Raw genomic sequence first — 22,327 nt, forward strand, 5'->3', positions numbered from 1 at the left:
GATAATCATAGAAGTTGGATTTTTCAAGTCAGTTTCCTTATCTTTCTTTTCAATATAAACATTTCACTAAACACACTAAGTAAATTGATAACTTGCAAATTTTTGCATGACTTTTCATACACATAAATTTAAAAAATCACAAGAAATCTCATTAGGCGACATGCCATGAATATGATTTGTAAAACAGTGCCACCCACAAATGCAGGGCCCCTAAAGGACGCACAAACTCTTCTTTGGGTGACGTGGGTAGCAATGTTGATTCTGTGCATTTTACTTCCTAACCAACAAATATTGACTAAGGAGGTGTGATTTACAGAAATGGGAAGTTATGGAAAGGAAAGGCAGTTAGGCATTCAAGTCTGGCGCTGCACAGAGGAAATGAACATGAGGCTGGTAGTGCAAGGACAGTTCTGAAAGCCCCGGACTCGATATCTCCAGGGTATCACCAGGACCCTGCACACAATGCTGAAGGCACCATGGACAGAGACACCTGGTGGGACAGCAGGAAAAGTAACCAGGAACTAAGCTCATCCAGGGGTGAGGAGAAATGACGAGGCTATTGGTAAACGCTTGCCACAAAGGGAAGGATGAGGGGTGGAAAATCTTAATGGCATGCCTTTATAAAGAGCTGGGGGGAAGCGGATGTGGTTCAAGCAATTGAGCTCCTGCCCACCACATGGGAGGTCCCTGGCTCAATTCCCATTGCCTCCTAAAGAAGACAGCAAGGTGGTGTGGCAGGTAGGCATATCAAGCTGATGCAGTAAGATAACACAATAAGAGACACAAGGAGAAAAAAAACGTAAGGAGAGATACAGCAAAGCAAAGAGATACAGGGAAAGGAGGTGACTCAAGTGATTAGGCACCACCCCCCACATCAGAGGTTCTGGCTTTGGTTCCCTGTGCTTCCTAAAAAAAAAAAGAAACAAGGAAGACAAACACACACAGCAAGTGCAAACAACAAGGGGGTGGGGAGGAAAAAAAAAATCTTAAAAAAAAGAGCTGGGAGTTTCTGAAGGATTCTTGGGAAGAAGCAATGAAAAACGACCCCACTCCTAGGCCCTGAGCAGGAGTTGTATCCACATGCATGTATCTTCCTTGTCCCTTCCCACCAAATGCTAGTGACATACCAGAAACAGCCCCTCACATTTCCAAACTCACATGGTGAGGAGCCACTAGCTTAACATGGTAAAGCAGCTGGAACAGTTAGGCAAAAAGAGGCTGAGACGGAACTGAGAGAACAACAAGTTCCTGAGGTCACAGTTGAAGGGGCAGTAGGGCAGGAAGGGACGGCAAACAGGGCCTGATTCAGGGACATGAAGGCTGGTCTGGGTGGGGATGGGTGATCTGGAAGGAAGGACCTCTGACAGGGTGGAGATACACAGGGACTGTCGTGATGGATGTCCCGGAGACCAAGCAGAGGCAGCTAAAGCCCTCCAGGAGGGTGGTACACCCCCACAGGAGGGCAGGCCCTATGGAACAGCCCACAGGGGCTGTAAGCGTTTCAGAAACAAAGTAGTACGTGGGAATGCCAGCATTAAAACCCACATGGCCACAAAAACTCCAGCGTCAACCAAGACAAAAGCTATGAAGGTCACAGATACAAGTTCGTGTTCCAAGGAGCCTGTAAAACCTGACGATCCCTGCAGAACATTTAGGGAGGTTTGGGGATTAGCATGGAAGACAGCAAACTTTGGCTTCTTCCAGTGTAGTTGTTTCCCCAGCCCAAAATGATGCAGCCATTTCTCTGTTTCATCCCGAGCCCTTCCATCACCTCTGCATCTGTTCGTCCTTCCCCACGATGAAGAGGAAAGGGATCAGGTAACTCCCACACTGAGAAGCCCCCCTTCCACCACTTCAGGACTGGGTTCAAGCTCCTCGACCCGGGATGAAAGGCTACCATTACCCAGGGCAGTCTCAGACCAGGCACATCTCGTCACTCCCCGGTCCTGCTCTTTCGTAGGCGCTGCGTGTCACATGGAACGCCGGCTGTGCCCACACTCCAGGAGCAGCCATAGCTCTTTGAGGCTTTGCATTTTAGCCCAGAGTGCCTCTGCCCCTCCCACAGCCTTCCTAGCACTGTCCAGGCAGTTGTGCAAGTGCAGCTCGTGGGTCGGCTCTTTATAGCACCTGTAAACAGCACAGTGTTTGTAGATAGGAAACTGAGACCTTTTACTTCCTAAATGCTCCAGCTCTTCCTTGCCCCTTACTGTCTGTACAATATTCTTAGAACCCTGAGTGAAATAATAAATTTAAAGATTTCCCATAATCTTCAAAGTGGTATTTCTTCCTTTTTCATAAACAAAGTTCTCTGTGCAGCAAAGACCGTTTTGGAACTATCTCAAAGTTCAACGAGTAAGTTTTTTTCTTCAAAGAAATACAAGCAAATATCATTCACCACCACCAGAGAGCAGTAGCACTATGCAACAATGGAAACAGCTAGGTGAAAAGCATTCACTCATTTGATAAACAAAAATATTGCCATTAAGATTTTGAATGGCTTTAGGAGTTATACTTCCATTAACATCTTTTTAAAGATTTATTTTATTTATTTCTGCCCCCGCCTATTTGTTTTGCACTTACTGTCTGCTCTTTGTGTCTGTTCCTTGAGTACTCATCTTTTTAGGGAGCATCAGAAACTGAACTCAGGAACTCCCATGTGGGAGGGAGGAGCCCAATCACTAGAGCCACCTTTGCTCCCTGCTTGCTGTATCTTTCATTGTGTTTCCTTGTTGTGTGTCTTTGTTGAGTCACTTTTTGTCAGCTTGCTGTTTTGCTTGCCTTCTTTTTTTTTTAAGATTTATTTTATTTCTCTCCCCTTCCCCGGCCCCTGCCCCCAGTTGTCTGCTCTCTGTGTCCATTCACTGCGTGTTCTTCTGTGTCTGCTTTGTATTCTTGTCAGTGACACACAGAATCCATGTCCCTTTTTGTTAAGTCATCTTGCTGTTTGTGTGTGCAGTGCCATTCCTGGGCAGGCTGCATTTTTTTGCACTGGGCAGCTCTCCTTACAGGGCACACCCCCCTACATGGGGGACACCCCTGCGTGGCACAACACTCCTTGCACGCATCAGCACTGCGCATGGGCCAGCTCCACATGGGTCAAGGAGGCCCTGGGTTTGAACTTGCTTGTCTTCTTTAGGAAGCACTGGAAACTGAACCCAGGACCTCCCATGTAGTAGACGGGCACCCAAGTGCTTGAGCCATATCCACTTTCCCTTCCCTAACTTGTTGAGCTGCCTTTTGTCTGTTATTTTCTCTTTTGACCTTGAAATAAAGTTCGAATTTTTAAAAAAAGAAAAAAGAAAGAGATACATGGCAAGTGGCTCCTCCTCTGCCAGAAGCTGTGAAGTTAGGGGTCTCCACACATTCTGCCACTCACAGCTATGAGAGGCAGGCACTTAACCCAGCTGGACCTCAGCATTCACATCTGCAACCAAGAAAGCCGAGCTGCAGGCTGTGTTCAGCTTTGGCATCCAAGAGTCCCAGGAACACGATGATGTGCAGGCTGATAGGAGGAATACCAGGACTTGAATCTCATGACTTGAGATGTGGATGGTCAGACTTGATTTCATCCTTTCAACAGTCCTGCAAGGGAGGACTTCCCCTCCCAGTGCACAGGTGAGATGACAGCCTCTGTGCCAAGTGACCTGGTGGGCATGAGCACGGAGCTCCAGCAGCCGCGGTCCAGGCCTGATCACATGATGCACTTTTTTACCTTGACACTCCCTTGCATTTTTCCTTAGAACTCATCCCCCTCACTAAGCCTCTTCTCTCATGCACCTACTTTTTCTTCAAGGCCAATCTCAAGCACCCACTTCCTCCCTGGGAGACACAATCTCTTCCTCTTCTGGGTTTCCTTACAGAGGAAACCATGTCAATAATCTGGCAGAGGCCACACCAAGGACTGGCTGGGGCAGGGGGCCAGTCACCCCATCATTTCTGTCAGTCATCCCTCATTAATGTGAACAAATGACATGGTCTTGGCACTACAAGTATGGAGAGTGAACAAAGCCACTGCTCTCCTAGAAAATGCATCAAGCTGCATTGCTGGGTTTCAGGAATTAAACTAAGGTACATTTACTAAGAAAACCACAGAAAGAAAAGGAAATGGCTGGGTCAAACGGTTAATTGGTTTAGCTCTTTAAGAAACTGCCAAACTGTTCTCCAAAGTGGTTGCACCACTTTATGATAGCACCAGCGCCTAGGACATTCCAGGTTCTCGCATGCTCACCAACACTTGGTATGGCCAGTCCTTTTCATTTTAGCCGTTCTAAGAGGTAGGTGGTGGCATCTCATTGAACTATTTTAATTCACATTTTCCAAATGATTAATGATGTTGAACATATTTTCTTGTGTTTATTGGCCTCTGTATACCATCTCTGATGAAATGTCTGATCTTTTGCTCATTTTTTAAATTGGGTTGTCTTATTATTGAGTTGTAAGTGTTCTTTTTATATTTGTCATAAAAGTCTTTTATCCAATGTTTGATTGACAAATATTTTCTCTCAGTCTGTAGCATGTATTTTTATTTTCTCAACAGTCATTTGAAGACCGAAAGGTTTTGATTTTGGTGAAGTCCAACTTACCGATGTTTACTTTAATGGATCGTGCTTTTGATATATCTAAGAACTCTGCCTAACCCAAAGTCACAAAGATTTTCTCCTAAAAATTTTTGTAATTTTAGCTCTTACATGTACGTCTATGATCTATTTTGAGTTAAATTTTGTATACAGTATAAGGCAAGGGTCTAAATTCATTTCTCTACATGTAGAATGAACAGGGGGCTAGTCTTAAAGTCCTTTCACACAGTGTTTTTTGTCTGGCTGTTTGCTTGCTTGCTCGTTGAGGTATTGGGGTCAGGGATTGAGGGATTGAAACCAGGACCTCGTATGCAGGAAGCCGGCACTCAACCAATAAGCCACTTCGGCTCCCGAGTTGGTTTTTTCATTTGTTTGCTTGTTTGTTTTTGTTTTGTTTTTAGGAGGCACCAGGGACCAAACCCGGGACCTCCCATGTGGAAGCACACACATAGCCACTTGAGCCACATCCGCTCCCCTTCACCTAGGTTTTAAAAACACTTGTATATGATTTAGAAGTTGCCAGGGGGAAACGGACTTGGCCCAGTGTTAGGGCATCCGTCTACCACATGGGAGGTCCATGGTTCAAACCCCGGGCCTCCTTGTCCCATGTGGAGCTGGCCCACGCGCAGTGCTGATGCGCGCAAGGAGTGCCCTGCCACGCAGGGGTGTCCCCTGTGTAGAGCCCCACATGCAAGGAGTGCGCCCCGTAAGGAGAGCTGCCCAACGTGAAAGAAAGTGCAGCCTGCCCAGGAATGGCGCCACCCACACGGAGAGCTGACACAAGATGATGCAACAAAAAGAAACACAGATTCCCATGCCGCTGACAACAACAGAAGCGGACAAAGAAGACGCAGCAAATAGACACAGAGAACAGACAACTAGGGTGGGGGGAGGGGAGAGAAATAAATAAATCTAAAAAAAAAAAAGGTTGCCAGGGTCTCACTTTAAAAACTAACATTCAAATTACATATGTGTATATAAACATATATTTATCCACAACATATATAAACATTTATTTTGATTCATTCAAATGTCCGAGTATTTCCTAAATACAAAGACAAAGCACCATATTAAAACACATTTATATATTATTATTTAAATTGTTCACTTGTTTGTTGATTCAGTCAGTATTTCTTGAGGGAGTTTTAAATGCCAGATACCATGCTAGGATTTGTAATACAATGATGAAAAAACACCAGACCTGTTGTAGGGATAGTAAGAGAGACCTACAAACAGTTATGTTAAAATGTAACCACACAGGACCAAACAAGAGTAGAAAGTTCAGAGAAAGGAAGGCCTATAGCGACTGAAGAATCAGGTGGCTCCTTCCCCCTCCCACCCAAAGAGGTGCTCAGACCCCCAGGGAGTAGAAGAGGCAGCAGGAGGCAGGACAGCACCTGTGAGGCCTGGGGTGCTGAGCAGCAAGGACACGCGAGAACATGACGGGGGTTACAACTCCTAAGGACACAACGCCCAAAGAGAAGAAGCAAGAAATGGGACTGAGTCCAGACGAGAGGTGATGATGGTCAGCTCAAGGTTGCACTGCGGGGCTGAGACTTCACCGGGGAAGGTTCTGGATGGGGAACTGGTGTGTCTGCTGCACATTAAAGGGCAACTCTCACGGCAGCGTACAGAAGTGCGTGGCAGGGCAGGAAGACAGCCCCTGCACCTCTAGACCCACCCGCAGGCCCTCGCGGGTAAGGCGGAGACCAGCCACAGAGGCCGCCTTCTCGCAAACAGTTCTGCAGCTCAGTGGCAAGGTTCTACGCACATACCAAGATCCTGGGATGGCAAGTACAGAGAAGATCTGACAACAAGCAGTACTAGAGTGCATAAGGAACTCTGGAAAGCTCCCCTTGGGAGCTCTAGAAGTCTGAGTCAGGGAAAAACACTAGTACTTCTTCTGGGTTTATTACCATGACTGCACTCCCCTCAGCAACTCAGCAAGTACTGCTGGGGACCTAGGCTCTCACGGAGAAACAGAGCTGATGACAAGCATACGAGGAGATAAATAAGTGAGACAGAGAAGAAGGGAGATGGATTTACACAGGGCAATCAGAGAAGGGCAACGAGAGGAGGACTTCTGGGCTAAGACCTTGTAGCAGTGTACTTTCATGTGCAAGCTTCAGAAAATTCAACCCAAACGGGCTCAGGTGAAAGAGAGACTGCTGGCTCACACACCTAACGATTCGGGAGCAGGTCAGGTAAGGCTGTACCCCGCGTGCTACCCACGCAGACCACGACAGTTCCTCACGCTTCATTTCTTGGGACCACGTCCTCAGCTCTGGCTGCATTTCTAGACTCTTCTCCCCACAGGACCCAGAATGGTTGCCAGCAGCTTCCCCATTCAAACAGTGTGGAAAAACGAAAATCCCTTCTATTCCCAGAAATCCCATAATTTAGCCCTGTTGGCCCTGATTGGACTGACTTTCATAAATTTATCAGGAGAGGAATTACAGCATCAGCAATAAAGAGAGGCTCGATACCTTCCAAACTGCTTTCCTACACGAAAAGAAGATGAAAGAAGAAGATAGGTACTGGGGAGGCAACCCCCAAATACTAACCACATACCCGAAGGATGAGGAAAGCTAGCCATGCGAGAGCGTGACTGGCAGCAATGCGGATGGTCTGACAAGGGACAGGGTTAATGTGCTCAAGAAACAAAAAGGGAGCCAACGTGGGCCAAATGTAGTGAGCTTTACATTCTCTTTTAAATTTACCATGTTGGTCGGAAGCTAGTCTTCTGTAATTTAAAAGACACCTCTCAAAGTTTCAGCAATTGTTTAAGATTTCAAATTACACTAAGGGGAGCTCTCACAAAATGCTTAAAACTGATTTTCCTGATACTTCTGGTACTTTAAGCTTTAATCCAGAAACAAGGGAAGCACTTGGGGAAGATGTTTTAATTCTTTCAAGCCTGCTGGACACTATCTAGGTCTCATATGACATAGGATGTATTTTATACGTAGGTATGTGTGTATATATATGCACTGGGGAGGGCTAAGAGTTGGGTCCAAGGCTTCATTTTGCCCTGAATAACGAGGCGGCTTTGGACACACCAATTAGTTAGTATCCTAGAGCATTAGGAAAATGCCCACCACACTATCTGCCCCACCAACCCCGTCCCAGTTCCTTGAGAATCAAATGAGACAAGAGACCTGAAAGCAATCAGAAGACTACAAGAGTTTCACATAAAAGAGGTACAATTAGTGAACAAACACATGGGGGAGGGTGGTATTCAACCATGCAAGTTACCAAGAAGCACAAATTAAAACAATAAGGCAATATTCTATACATATTGAATGATTGTCCTGTAACTGGAATCCTTTCAGAAGGCAATTTGGCAATATGCTTTAACAGCAGCACAAATGTTCACATGGAGAACACCATAAGCCCTCTAGAAAAATCTCTCTCCTGTTAAAAAAGCCAAAGACCTGAAGATGGTCACAATACTTTTATCAACAATAGCAAAAGCAAACCCAAAAACAGCAAAATGGGAAGGAAAGAAAAAAAATCAACAATTTGTGAATGTAAATATATGTCACACTCTATACTAGGTGCCAAGAATAGGCAAAACAACAAGTCAGACAGGGACCCTGCCTTCAGAGTGCATACAGCCTGCGGGGAGAGGGCAGCAATTAAATAAGGAAACAAAACTGAGGGAGAGGAGAAAGGGCTCTGGCAGGCGAGTGTGTAACAGCATGCACCCAGGAAGAAGTCTTAAATAAACACGGCCGAGTCTTGAGGCATCAAGAAAGGCTTCACAGAAAACATTAAAAGTGCTATCCAAGCTGAGATGTGAAGGATGAGCATCTGTTAGCCCAAGAAGGCAGGAGGGAGGAAGGAAAGTGGAAAAGGAGAAGGGGTGAGGAAGTAGGAAAGCACGAGCATGATGGCTCAGAAGGGAAAGGCAACACCAAGCAGTCAGGGAACGGAAAGAAATTCAGAAGAGCAAGGGAGAGAACCGCAGAGGCTGAACATGTCAGAAACAGCTTAAAATGCCAAGTTAGGGAATTCAGATTTTTCTCTAACACAAAGGGAGTAAGAAGCTTCCCACGGGTTGTAAGCAGGCAAGTAGCATAACGTAATCTGCATTCTGAAAAGATTGCTCTGGCCTCCTTGTGGAGAAGACTGGCAATGCCCAGGTGGGGGCACAGTCTGTGGCAGTGCTGGAGGTTCGAGATGGTAGTTGTAGGTTGTTAGAAGGAAGACAGATTCAAAAAATGTTTAGGAGGCAAAATGGGCAGGATCTGGGGACAGATCACACATTGGGAGTGAAAGGAAAGGCATAATCATGGATGGTGCCCAGATTTCTGAGAAGAACTGAGGATGAGTTTGGCTTTGCATATAGAGTCTGGGGTACTTGTGGGACACCCAAGTTGAAATGCTGTCGAGGCAGCTGGATGCACAGATTAGAAACAGGCGTGGAAGGAGGGCCAGATACACATGGTCAGAGGGTAATTAGATGGGGGAGGGATGAGATTACCCAATAGTAGGGAAATTGTTAAGTGAAAGTGATAAACCAACCAACAGCATTATGCTGCCCTTAAAATGATTAAGAAAATGCCTAAACAAAACAAAGAATGCTTACGACATAGCAGGGGTTTCGGCCTAAGAAGCACAAGAGACCTCTGAGCAAGGTGTCACCTCACAGAAGGACCCATTTTGGTGATGAGACATCTCCATTTTATGCAGATACAGTTACATAGCACCCATCACATTTCCCAGGGAACTATTTCCTCAAAGAGCAAAGATTCCAGCTTTTGTCACAATGACCAATTCTAGAAAACAAGGTACATCTATAGGGAAGGACTCCTCCACTAGCAAATACCTTACTTTGTTTGCCAGGAGGTCTCTCTTTAATGTATTTACAAGGAGTCTGGGCCTATGTACCTTCTTTCTTTCCCAGGGTTGAACCCTGGTAGAGGGAGAGAAGAGATTGCCATGTTTGATGCTTAAACATCCCCTTCCCATAAAGCTTTCACAAGCTGACACCTACCTACTTTCCCAGCCTCTTCTGAAACCACCATCCCCATTCCTTCCAAGCACTCCATGGTTGAGTCATTTTGAACTACTCCATCAGAATAACTATTTTTAGGTCCCATAGAAATAGTCAGCAACTGACTTTGAAAGCTGAAACTCCTCACTCCATCTGACATTCTGGCACTATTTGGCCATAATCGTGTGATAATGTTTTGTTTTCTTTTCTTTTATGGCTTTATTGAGATATAATTTGCAGATCATAAAATTCTCCCATTTAAAGTATACAGTTCAGTAGTTTTCAGTATATTTAGAATTGTGCAACGATCAGTACAATCTAATTTTCTAACATTTTATCACCCTCGAAAAGAAATCCCGTACCCATTAGCAGTCACTACCCATTTCCTCCCCACCCCCAGTCCCTGGCAACCACTGATTTACTTTCTGTCTCTATAAATTTGTCTATTCTGAATATTTCATATAAATGTGTGGCCCTTTTGGATCTGGCTTCTTTCAATTAGCACAGTAATTTCAAGACTCATGCATGTTCTGAATCAAATGAACTATAGCATGTATCTTTTTTATTGCCAAGAAATGTCCCATTGTATAGACACGCCACATTTTCTTTATCCATTCAACAGTCAATGGACATTTAGGTTGTTTCCACCTTTTAGCTGTTATGCACAATGCTGCTATGAACATTCATGTGTGAGTTTTTATGTGGACCATTTTCAGTTCCTTCGGGTATATCATTGGAGTAGAATTGCTGGGTTATATTGTCTAATGGTTGTTTTCCTAATATGATCATCCACTTTTATTCCCAAAATCCCAGACACATGAACCAAAATACAGTATTTAACCTTCCCCAAATAAACCACACATTCTAATTCCACCAGAATTTGAAAAGTCTCCACCGAAAACACTCCTCCACCTACTCAGCTGGCAAACACTGACTCGTTCTTAGGGTCTAGTTCAAAAGTCACCTTCCTCTTGGATCATTACTTAAACTGTTCTTCCACATGTATTAATAAAATGATTCAGTCATTTCTTCCATGAGGTTCCTATGTCCACTTATGGACACTTGTCCTCTCATGACTGTCACCTGCAAGCACAACCCTGACTGCTGCTCCAACCGCAGCTTGTCCACACCCCCGCTCACTCTGCAGAGACAGATGCCTACAACACGCTCAGCACTGACAGGCCCCCACACTAATTACTCAATGCCCAGTGTACCAGGCACCATACGAGGCACCTCGCCAAGCATCTGACTTAAACTCACCAACCTACGAGGCAGATATTATCTTCAACGTACAGGTAAGAAAGGTAAGGCCTAAAGGAGTTAAACTATCTGCCCAAAGTCACAAAAATAAAAGACAATGGGATTCAAACCCTGGTCTCTTTTGCAACTCAGAATCTGATATACAAGAGTGACAAATGGTACAGGAGAATCGTAAAGCACAGAGAAGGAAAAAGGGGAGAGAAAATGAAGGAGCAATCACAAAGAAATGAGCACTTAGCTTTTGCCATTTCAAAGCCCCTTCACATCTACTATCTCATTTGATCTTCACAACAACTCAGAGTGGGACACATTTTTAATCCCTATTTTACAGACAAGGAAACTTCAGTAGCCTGCTTAAAGTTACCCAGTTTATAACTAAGAATGATCTAAACATATCTATCCAGTCATTAATCGACATTCTCATTCATCAAATAATTTCCAGGGGCACAGGGCGATGTGAAATACGGTGACGAGGACTGTAAGGGGGGATGGGTACCTACTTAAGATGAGAAGGTCAGGGAAGGCCTCTCACCATCTGAAGTGAGATTTGAGTGATACAAAGAAGCCAGCCAGTGAGAACCTGGGAAAAGCAAGTGGAAGGCTCCAGAAGAGAAAACTAGCTTAAAGGAAATGGGTCTGTAAGAAGGGCAGCATACCTGAACCACAGTGATCAAGACAGAGTTGTCCAAGGTGAGGCCGAGAGAGGCAGAGAGCAGGTCACCTAGGACCTGGAAAGCAGGGTCAGCCAACTTCTCTGGAAAAAGTAAAGGGCTGGATGGTAAATGCTTTAGGCTCTGCAGGCCAAGGAGCACAGCAAGGACTTCATGGAGGTACTTACATAACAAGAGAGAAAGCAAATTTCTATAAAAGTTTTATTGACAAAATATAATAATTGTGGGCTCGGGATTCAAACAGAAGTTTCCGAGTCCGGCCGGCCGTCAATAAACCACTTTCCTTCTCAAAATCATTCCTGAGTCCTGGCCTCTCTATACTCAAATAATTGAACTTCTCTCAAATTCTACAACATTTTTGGCAACTCTGGTGGGACAACAAAGGAAGGCCAGAGACGGTAGCATTTTGCTGCCTCTTCCAAATCCCCGAGGAAGCCGGGAGGACTCGGGTGAACCCCAAATCTGGGCGCCCCTGGATTAAATTTAATCCAGAAAAGATGTGGGCTCCACCAGAATCTTCCCGACAAAAATTGAGGGCAATGGAAGGTCTGAAGAGAAAGATTCTGGGAACAAAAAAGAACTCTGAACTTGGAAGAAGGTAAGACTCCCCGGGTGAGCACAGTCTGGAAGGCCCTAGCTTTAATTGCTAGGAAGGGGAGGCTGATCACCTCCCGAGAGAACCCTAGTAGCCCCAGAAGGCTGGGGGGAAGCCGTTCTCTCTAGGCTTGGGAAAAGGAGAAAAACCGGGGAAAAGCCCTGGTGTTTTGGGTTTGTCTAACTGCATGTTAGAATCTGGTACTGGTCTTATATCCACTAAAGGAGTGGAGTCTCAATTTTAATAGGAAGGGCTATTTATAGGTTCAAGTCCTAATGTCCTGGAAATTGGTCTAGATTAAGGAAAACAAAACTTGGTTACAGGAAAATGGATCGGCTTTTCTGGTGGAGCTTGGTCTGGGTGTAAAGTTTAAACAGTGGAAAAGTCTAGCTGAAATCTTTTGTTATGGTGCTAATTTGTGAATGAATTCGCTTTATACCAAATGTTAAGTGTTCTGAGGTTTGTGATGGCTGTGGGGGCAGCCATGGTGAAAATAAACATATAAACTTGTGGGTCAGATTAGTGACCTTTGTGCTTCTGTCTGTGTCAGCTCAATGCTAGTGTTGGAGTTGTGTCCTTATGTAAAGTAGAATTACAGCTGAGCTGGAGCCTTCCCTTGCCATTGGCAAGGGGGTGAAATGATTCTGGGGCAAAAGCTGAGGAGTCTGGCTGTTTGCGGAGTCTAGATGTTTGCATGCTCTGCTGTCTTGTCTCTGGTCTGGCCCTTTGCCGGGGCTTGGAGGCCATCTGTGTCCACGCCAAGCACCCAAGTTTGTTGGGAATGTCCTAGTCAGGGTGGCTGGGTTCCTGGGAGAGTTGCCAAATTTGAGTAGGTTCTGTCTGCCCATTTTGGCTGAAAGCTGGAAAGGGGGGAGTGGCTTGCCCCTTTCCAGTGAGTCCACCCTTCTATTCATAAGCCGCATTCCTGTTTGTTGTGCACCCGACTGCCTGGAAGCGGGGGAAGTAAAGGGGGTGAAAAGCAGAATCAGAATAAATGCAGTAAAGTTCCCTCCTTAGGGTGTCAAAGCCAAAATACCTTTGCTTACTGCCCAGGTTCTTAGAAGGTATTGTAGTAACTTTAAGTAAAAGAATGTGTTCTGTGAAGGTAAAATTTGTCTTAAGGGTATAAATAATTATAAAACTTTTACAAAGCATTGTTTAAATTAAGGTATTTAAATGGCTAATTGCAGAAAGTCATTATTTAACAAAACTGAATTGATAATAATAATAATAAAAGGCAATTTTATAACAAACTTATTCGGCAGCCAATCTCCCCTGCCAACTTGTTTCCAAAAAAACTGTTTTTGGTATTACATGCTACTAAGTATTTAAGGTGAAGAAAAGTTCATTATTTTAACAAGCTTGTTTAGGAATTTAAGACGAGATGGTGGTAAGTATGAACACAAAGAAGAGATAAAAGGGGGGCAAGGGGTTGCCTTTGGTTGGGGCTTTGCGGGTTTGAGGGTGTCTGGGGAGGGGCGGATGGGTAACATTGCCCAAAAGTGGGGGGAGGGAGGGGTAGCATACGAACACAGGAGAGGGTCACGTGTTGGTGGAGAGTAAAATGCCGAGAAAATCATATCAAAATATAATAAAGAGGGTTACCTGTTTAGAACACTCGGAGGGGAGGGTCTGATGCAAAACAGGCTCCTGGGCAATGTCTAAATGCTCATTCTGCCAGAGTGGGTGACACCATGGGGTAGAGACCCAAGTAGTGAGAGTGGGGGTGGACCCACATCCTGGGGAGGACTAATGCCATCAAATAGAGGGAAATGTATCCCTCGAGAGAAAGGGTGGCTCCCAGGGCATTGGGGCAGCTGAGCAAGTTAGGCCCTGAACACTATCCCATCTATCTGTGGAAGTGGCTCCTTGGGAAACGGAGGTTGGCTGTCACTGTGGGCACCAAGGTGGAAGGGAAAATGGACGTTAAATGTGTGGAACCAAGGTAAATGGGGGGTAAGAGAGGAGTTTCGTGAGAGTACACAAGGATGGATATAAAACATGTAATATTACACCATAACATATAGGAGATGACAGACTGATAATGTAAACCATAATGTAAAACATAGGATAACTAAGAATGTAAAAAACTGTGTATCCTAAAGTATGCACCACAATGTAAGCACAGATGTCACCTTGTTAGAAAGCTATTGTCTTAGACTCTGTACATCACGTTAAGTAAATATGATGTGAATAGGGTGTAAGGGTATGGCTGTGGAAGGGAAAAGGTTTTGTGGTGGATGTATGGGAGTGCTGTATATTATATACATGCATTGCTGTGGTCTAGGGCTCCTGTGAGGAGAAGCTCAATAATTAGGGGAAAAAAAAAAAAAAGAAAAAGATAGGATATAGAATTCTTTCCAAGTCAACACGTATTCTTTACCTAACCTTTAAACCCATTGCTATAAGCCATTTCCTAGTAAGGGACCCTGACATTATATTGGGCTTCAAATTTCAGGGAGCTCTGGATCACAGAGTGTTTCAACAATGGTAATGGAGGGATACAGAACATATGTCCAGGGTGCATGGTAATGTTTGGATATACTCATAGTGGCAACAATTAAAAACCACAGCAGGGGGGGTACTGGGTTCCTGGCCAGTGGTGCTCTGTCATGGTCCCTAGGGGAGTAGCGACAGTCTCCCAGGTGCAGCGGCGGGGACCGGGAGGGAGTGAGGGTTCAACAGTGAGCCCCTGACGCTAATGACTATGCTTGTGAGCTGATAAGCCTAAAATAAGAACAAGGCCTAGAGCAGCATTGAGCCTGGGAATTTCCTCCTGTCAGCCTTCATGTTACTCAAATGTGGCCAGTCTCGAAGCCAAACTCAGCATGTAAATGCAATGCCTTCCCCCCAGCGTGGGACATGACACCCGGGGATGAGCCTCCCTGGCAACGAGGGACCACTATCAACTACCAACTGATGATGCAACTGGAAAATGACCTTATACGGAAGGTTCAATGTGGATCAGCAGAATATCCCTGTCTACATAAAATAACATGACTTTAAAATGCTGTTTGACCTAATGTAAGGGGGAAATGGAAAGGAGAAATGAGTTTATATGGCTACGAGTCTCTAAAAAAGAATCTGGAGGCTGGCAGAAGGATTGCCCTTATGCACAACTGAGCAGAGTCTGAGAGACAGATAAAGCAGATACAACCCCCAGATATTGGTTCCTTTGAGGGCTAAAGAGACCCATGGGAGTTATGGTCATGGCTGATGGGGTTAACTACCAGGTCAGATGGCCCCTCTTTGGAAATGGTGTTTATGTGTGATGAATCTGGACTCAGATGGGATCTCTCTTCATAAGACTTTCATGCTAATGTGCTGGAGGTGCAGTTAGTGTTGGGGTTTAAGATATATTTAGGGGATTTGAATCTCTGGACTGACAATGTGATAGCCAGGTCCTGAGCCTCAACAGACTCCAGCACCTACAATCTGATTCATTGGACTCACCACACTCAGCTAAGATGGAGTTGAAGAAGGACAACCACCACACCATGGAGCCTAGAGTGATTACAACTGAAAGTGGGAGGATTGCATCCAGCATCCATGTGGAATCTGAGCCTCCTCTTGACATAGAGGTGCAATGGACACAACCAATCCAATGTCCACATAGAAAAGGTGGCACTGGATTGGGAAAAGTGGACATGGTGGCTGATGGGTATGGGGAAAGGCAGGAAGAGATGAGAGGTGGAGGCGTCTTTGGGACATGGAGCTGCCCTGGATGGTGCTTCAGGGGCAATCACCGGACATTGTAAATCCTCACAGGGCCCACTGGATGGAATGGGGGAGAGTATGGGCCATGATGTGGACCATTGACCATGAGGTGCAGAGGTGCCCAAAGATGTACTAACCAAATGCAATGGATGTGTCATGATGATGGGAATGAGTGTTGCTGGGGGGGGGAGAGGTGGGGTGGGGGTGGTGGGGTTGAATGGGACCTCATATATATATATATTTTAATGTAATATTATTACAAAGTCAATAAAAAAAAGAAATAAAAAATAATAATAATTGTGTACAATTTTCACAATACAGATCAAAAGATGAGAACAATAAGCATTTTTTTTGCTTTTTGAGGGTGATAAAATGCTTTGTTTAATTGGGGTTCAAAGTTAAGCTTCCTATCATTAAATGAATTGCAAATGTTCATCTGTAAAAAGCAATCTTGGGGAACAGATGTCACTCAAGTGGTTGAACACCTGCTACCCAGGAACAAGGTCCCAAGTTCAATCCCTGGTATCTCATTTTTTTTTAATTTTTAACTAAAAAAATCCCCAAAAAGACTCAAAGAAGAATGTTCATAGCAGCTTTATTTACAATAACTCCAAACTGAAAATAATGCACATGCATATCTACAAGTAAATGAGTAAACAATCTGTGGTATAGCCATATAATGCAATATTATTCAGAAATAAAAAAACCCATACAAACAACATAGTTAAAATCATGACACTGATTAAAGGAATCTAGGCCCAAAGGAAAAAATATTACATGATTGACTCCATTTATACAAATTTCTAGAATAGGCAAAAAGTATTGTATAGTTAAAGAAATCTGTGCCGTGATTGACTTTGGGTTGACTGGGTGAGGGCCATACAGAAAAGCAGGCTTGACCCACAAGCTATAGTCTGCCAACCTATGTTCTAAACTACAGTGAATAATTTCAGTTTTATTTGAGGTACAACAAGAGGCCATGGAGGTTGTAAGCAGGAAAGTGACATAATGTAGCACATGTTTTTAAAGATCACCTGGGCTACTTGGTAAAGCATGAATTGTAGAGGAAGATAAGCGTGAAAGCAGGGCAATCAATTAGGAAGTTGCAGCAGCAGTCCTTGAAAGAGATGTGGTTTGTGGATCAAGAAGTTCACCAGGGAGGGAGGGAGACCTGGCCAGATTAGAGCTATAGTGTAGAGTTACAGCTAATGTGACCTTCTGATGGTTTAAATGAGGGTAGAAGGCAAAGAGGAACCAAAGATTACTCCTGGACCTTAGCTTGAACGGTCAGGTGAGGAATAGTGAGAAACAGCACTGGAAGCAGACAAAACAACATTTCTGTTTTGGACAAGCAAGTCCAAGTTAGACAGCCAAGTGGAATCTGGAGTTTGGGAGAGAGATCAGGGCTGGACATACTAATTTGAGAGCCATTGACATTATAAAATGGTATTAAGCATGAGACTGGATGAAATCGCCTGGGGGGTTGGAACGGCTAGAGATGAGGACCCAGAACCAAGCCCTGGTACTTTCCACTTCTCAGAAGCCAAAAGAGGAATTTGGTCCAGCAATGGAGACCAGAAATGAACCACCATGATGTATCATGGAAGCCAAGGAAACAAAGAAAGGGAGTAAAGGAGGAATCATTCAACTACAGCAGATATGAAAGAACAAAAGAAAAGATGAGCAAGAGGGTGGCTGACTTAGAACTGGAAACCTTGGCAAGTGTGAGAGGAGATGAAGACTTGGAAGATGAAGGAGATGAGTGGGTTGAAGAGCGTCTGGGAAGGAAAGAAATGGAAATGGAAGTGCACATACAGACTACTCCTTGAAGAGGTTTTGCTTCAAAGGGGGAGGGTTTTGTGGTTCGGTTTGGTTTTAGATTGTGCACATTTGCACACATATGGGCATACATATGGGATTCCCATTGCATACACATGGGAATAAGCCAGTAGCAGGAGAAAAAGAAGAAGCAGGAGGAAGTAGAGAAAACTGAGAGACAAGAGAGGGATGATAGAGGGGGGTGCAGGGAAGTGAAGGCAACAGGAAAAGGGTGGCCAAGTGCTGCCATTCCCCGTCAGCCATCACCAACTGCAGGGCAGTAGACGGCCATTGGGACCCGCTCTGCTTGGCTGCACTCAACCACTCGCGTCAGGAGACTCTTTCTGCTAGTCTGCTCAGTCCCGCAAGCAACCCTTCACTGGTTGCCTTCTCTATCAATAACTCCGCTTTTTATAAATGCTTTCACAATCTTCTAAGGTAACAAGTTCCCTAGGCCATTAGCCGAAGTAGTACCCTTTCAAGGAGGTGTGAGAACTCTTACAGCCTTGCCTGGAAAAGGGAGGCTCACTAACTGTGGCAGTTTGAGATTATTCGTGAATTTCAAAAAGAGAGATTATGTTTGTAAATTGCCTGTTCCTCTGGGTTTGAGCCCCTTTGATTGTATTAAATTCAGCTGAGATGTCTTTGATTAAATTAGGTTAAGCTTAGGGCTTTCATATGACCACTTTGGTAGAGTGTAACTCAGTTTAAGTCCCCGCCCCTTGCTGGGCTGATATTAACGGACACTCACTCAAGAAGACACAGAAGAAGATAAATGAAAGAAGAGAGAGAGAGCGTTTTCACTTTTGAGCCTGCAGCCCCACAGGGAACTGAGCATTCACCTTTAAGTTTACAGAGACCAGAGCCCTGCACAGCCTAGAAGGCCTGCAAAGAAACTAGTCCTCCAGCCTACACCTGAGATTGGAAGAAACTAGGCCACAGAGCCTTAAGAGGAAGAGGAAGGCTGAACCCTCACAGAGACGGGCAATCATCTTGCTTCAAGGCAACAGACTTTGGTGAGAAAATACCTCTTCAGTACCCTGAAGTTCGACTCTTTAGGGCCTTATAACTGTAAGCTTTTACCCCAAATAAATGCCCTTTATAAAAGCCAACAGATTTCTGGTATTTTGCATCAGCACCTCTCTGGCTGACTAATACACTAAAAATGGGCCTGTTTAAGTTTGGAAGCACAAATGCTGAATCCCGCCCTGAAAATAACACTTTCAGAAGCAACTTACTTTGCCTTCCTTCAAAAAAGATTTATTTTTTATTATTTATTTCTCTCCTTTCCCCCCCATTGTCTGCTCTCTGTCCATTCACTAAGAGTGCTTCTTTGTCCACTCGCATTCTTGTCTTGTGGCACCAGGAATCTGTGTCACTTTTTTTGTTGTGTCGTCTAGCTGCGTCAGCTCTCCGTGTGTGTGGCACCACTCCTGGGCAGGCTGCACTTTTTTCACGCGGGGCGGCTCTCCTTGTGGTGCACACTCCTTGCACATGGGGCACCCCTATGGGGGGGACACCCCTGCATGGCACGGTACTCCCTCAGCATGGCAGCACTGCGCATGGGCCAGCGCACAGGCCAGGAGGCCCTGGGTACTGAATGCTGGACCTTCTATATGGTAGGCGGATACTCTATCAGTTGAGCCACAACCGCTTCCCTCTATTTAAGTAACATTTGAAGGAGATAGTATGTGACAAAATGAGTGACCAGAAAGGTGCAATTATCAATAGTTATTGCATACAAATCCTATTCACATAATGAACAGAAAGTGATATTTAAACATTCTCCAAAACGGCCATTACAATGTGGCAGCAACATGCACAGAGCCACGTACAGATAAATATCAAAGGGAAGTTTTCCACTCATTCAACAAGTATTTATTTAACACCTAGTGGGCATCAGGTATTGTTTTAGACACTGGGGATGTCACAGGACAGATACAGCCTACTTTCAAGGCTCAATTGACCTTGCAGTCTATCATAGGTGACCAGAAGAAGAAAGAAGAGGGAAAAAGATAACCCTGAGGACTGGTGCCTGAACACCTGGCACTCTGCTTGATGCCCCCAGCTGCCATTCTCTTCCCCCTCCTTCATGCTGGCTCTCCTGAGTAGAGACTAAAGAATGCCAAATCCTTCCCAGTCTCACACACAGCTAGCCAGGCAAGACCATCTGACCCAGTTCTGCCAATGAGACAGAGAAGGTTTGCTGAAGAAAACAAATTTTTGTAACACCCTTATTGAGATATAATTCACATACCATACTATTTCACCCATTTAAAGTGTACAACCCAATGGATTCTGGTATATTTATAGAATCATGCAGCTATCACTACAATCAATTTCAGAATACTTTCATTACCTCAAAAAGATACTTCATACCCTTTAGCTACCACCCCACCCAAACCCCATTCCCCCAGCCCTAAGCAACTACTAATCTATTTGCTGTTCCTAAGCATTCACCTATTTTGAACATTACATATATATGAAATTGTATCATATGTGATCTTCCTTGTCTGGCTTCTTTCACACAGCGTAACATGTTCACGGTTCATACAAGCTGTAGTTCACCAGTACTTCATTCCTTTTTATGGCCAAATAATATCCCACTGTATGGATAAACAAAATGTGTTTATCCACTCATCCATTGATGGGCATTTGGCCTGTTTCCAACTTTTGACTATTATGAACAATGCTGCTATAAGAACAGGTGGAGAAATTTTGGTGGACAAAGGTTTTCATTTCTCTTGGGTATACACCTAGTAGTGGAATTGCTGGGTCAAATGGTAATATATTTAACCATGGCAGGAACTGCCAGACTGTTTTCCAAAGCGGTTACACCATTTTACTTTCCCACCAGCAGTGAATAAAGATTCTAATTTTGCTACATTCTTGATAACACATTATCTGTCTTTTTTATTATAGCCATCCTAATGTGTATAAATATCTCATTGTGGTTTTGATTTGCATTTACCCGAAGTCAAATGACAATCATCTTTTACCTGATGACTAATGAGCTGCCCATTTGTATATATTCTTTAGAGGATCTTTTGCCTTTTTTAAAATGGCTTTTTATTATTGAGTTGTAGGAGTTCTTTTTATACTCTGAATAAAAATCTCTTAGATATATGATTTGCATATATTTTCTCCCATTATGTGAGGTAACTTTTTTTTTTTTTTACTTTGCCTAAAGATTTGCTGCATACTCGCTTAGTAACACAATTACATCTTCTAAGAATGCAGAGATACCAACTGTATAGAAACGATTTTGTGGAAACACTTAGGAGAAACAGTAATATGGGTGAGGAGCCAGAGGGGTTGGGGTGGCAATTTCTGAATAAGCAAAGGTTCATGAACGCGAATACGGTCAGCCTGAAAATCACTGATAACCCCAGCGCCACGGTCACCGTGCTCAGGCGTCTTCTTCCCTGTAGCTCTATTTTTTTCCCTTTTATTCTTGTAAGTCTTTGACCCCCTTGCCTCCAGTTTATCCCTCTGTCCACCTACTAAAGTACAACCTTGACTTTTCTAAAGTATGACAAGCCCGAGCGATCTAGTATTTCTACTCACAGGAATTTATACTAAGGAAATAGAAATGCTTTCAAAAATGTGTTACTTAGGTGTTATTTATAATAGCAGAAAACTTGAAACATGCTCAACAATAGAGAACTGTTGGATAAATTAAATACATCTATAAAATTTAATGAATCATTAAAATTTGTTTGTGAAGGATATTTAGTAACAAAGTAGGTAACATAAGCTTATGTAGCATGTAACTTTATGCCCCTGCTGCTAAAGTAAACCATCCATTTCACTGGGTAAAAAGGACCTACTTTATGAGTGTACAATTCAATGCAATTAAAAAATAACAACCACTGTAATTATAATTTCAGAACTTCATAATTTGAAACGGTGCCAATGTCCTCCTGTTTCAGTATAGAGGAAAATTCCTTTGAGAGTCATTTGAAACTTTGACAAAAATTCCATAGCTGTATTCTTAGGATCATTCTGCCAAGTCTTCATGATGCAAATGATACAAGGGAAGCTTCAATTCAACTTTTAGAGAAGATATTCCAGTTCACATGATCTCATCCACCAGGAGAACGTTGGTGGCAATCACATTGCAGGAGTGCAGAAGCTATTTCTTTACATATTAGTTACTCCATATGCCTACTTATGCTGCTACCATTGGCTCACCTGTGTTCAAGTCTACACCCACAAGTTGACCTGATTCTCAAATGTTCTGCTTGTACTTTACTAGTGTTTCCTGAATGTCAAAACCAGAGATCTGAGCAAGAATCTTGGGCATAATGAGCAGTGCATCAGCAAATGCTTGGACTCCAAGCTGGGCCCTGCCCTTTACACCAGGCTTATATTTAACCAGAGCTTTTGTCATCGTCACTTCCACTGCACTAGCACCTGGAACCACACAGCCATCATCGGTAGCATTTTCAACAGCCCTCAGGCTATCTCTTACTGTATCTTTGATTTGAGTGAGTGTGTGCTTGTTTTGTTCTTTCACCAATAATGTGGCAGAACGAGGATTGTTACATTTCTCAATAAAGGTAAACATTTCTTCTTCCAATGTATACTCACAGACAAGGCCAGCATGCCCCCAACAGTCAGCAATTAGGACGTCCAAAGAATTCAGAGCTACCCCACTACAAGCAAGAGTAGTGCATCCTCTCCATTT

The 22,327-nt window shown here is 43.9% G+C and overlaps 1 protein-coding gene across 1 annotated transcript in view; it reads right to left on the reverse strand.

The window, feature by feature from the left end:
• TRAPPC9 (trafficking protein particle complex subunit 9) overlaps positions 1 to 22,327 on the reverse strand; it is a 762,741-nt gene that overhangs the window by 633,238 nt on the left and 107,176 nt on the right. The gene's annotated exons all lie outside the window — the stretch shown is intronic.

This window comes from Dasypus novemcinctus, chromosome 14 (genome assembly GCF_030445035.2).
Source record: "Dasypus novemcinctus isolate mDasNov1 chromosome 14, mDasNov1.1.hap2, whole genome shotgun sequence".
In the NCBI taxonomy this organism is placed as follows: domain Eukaryota; kingdom Metazoa; phylum Chordata; class Mammalia; order Cingulata; family Dasypodidae; genus Dasypus; species Dasypus novemcinctus.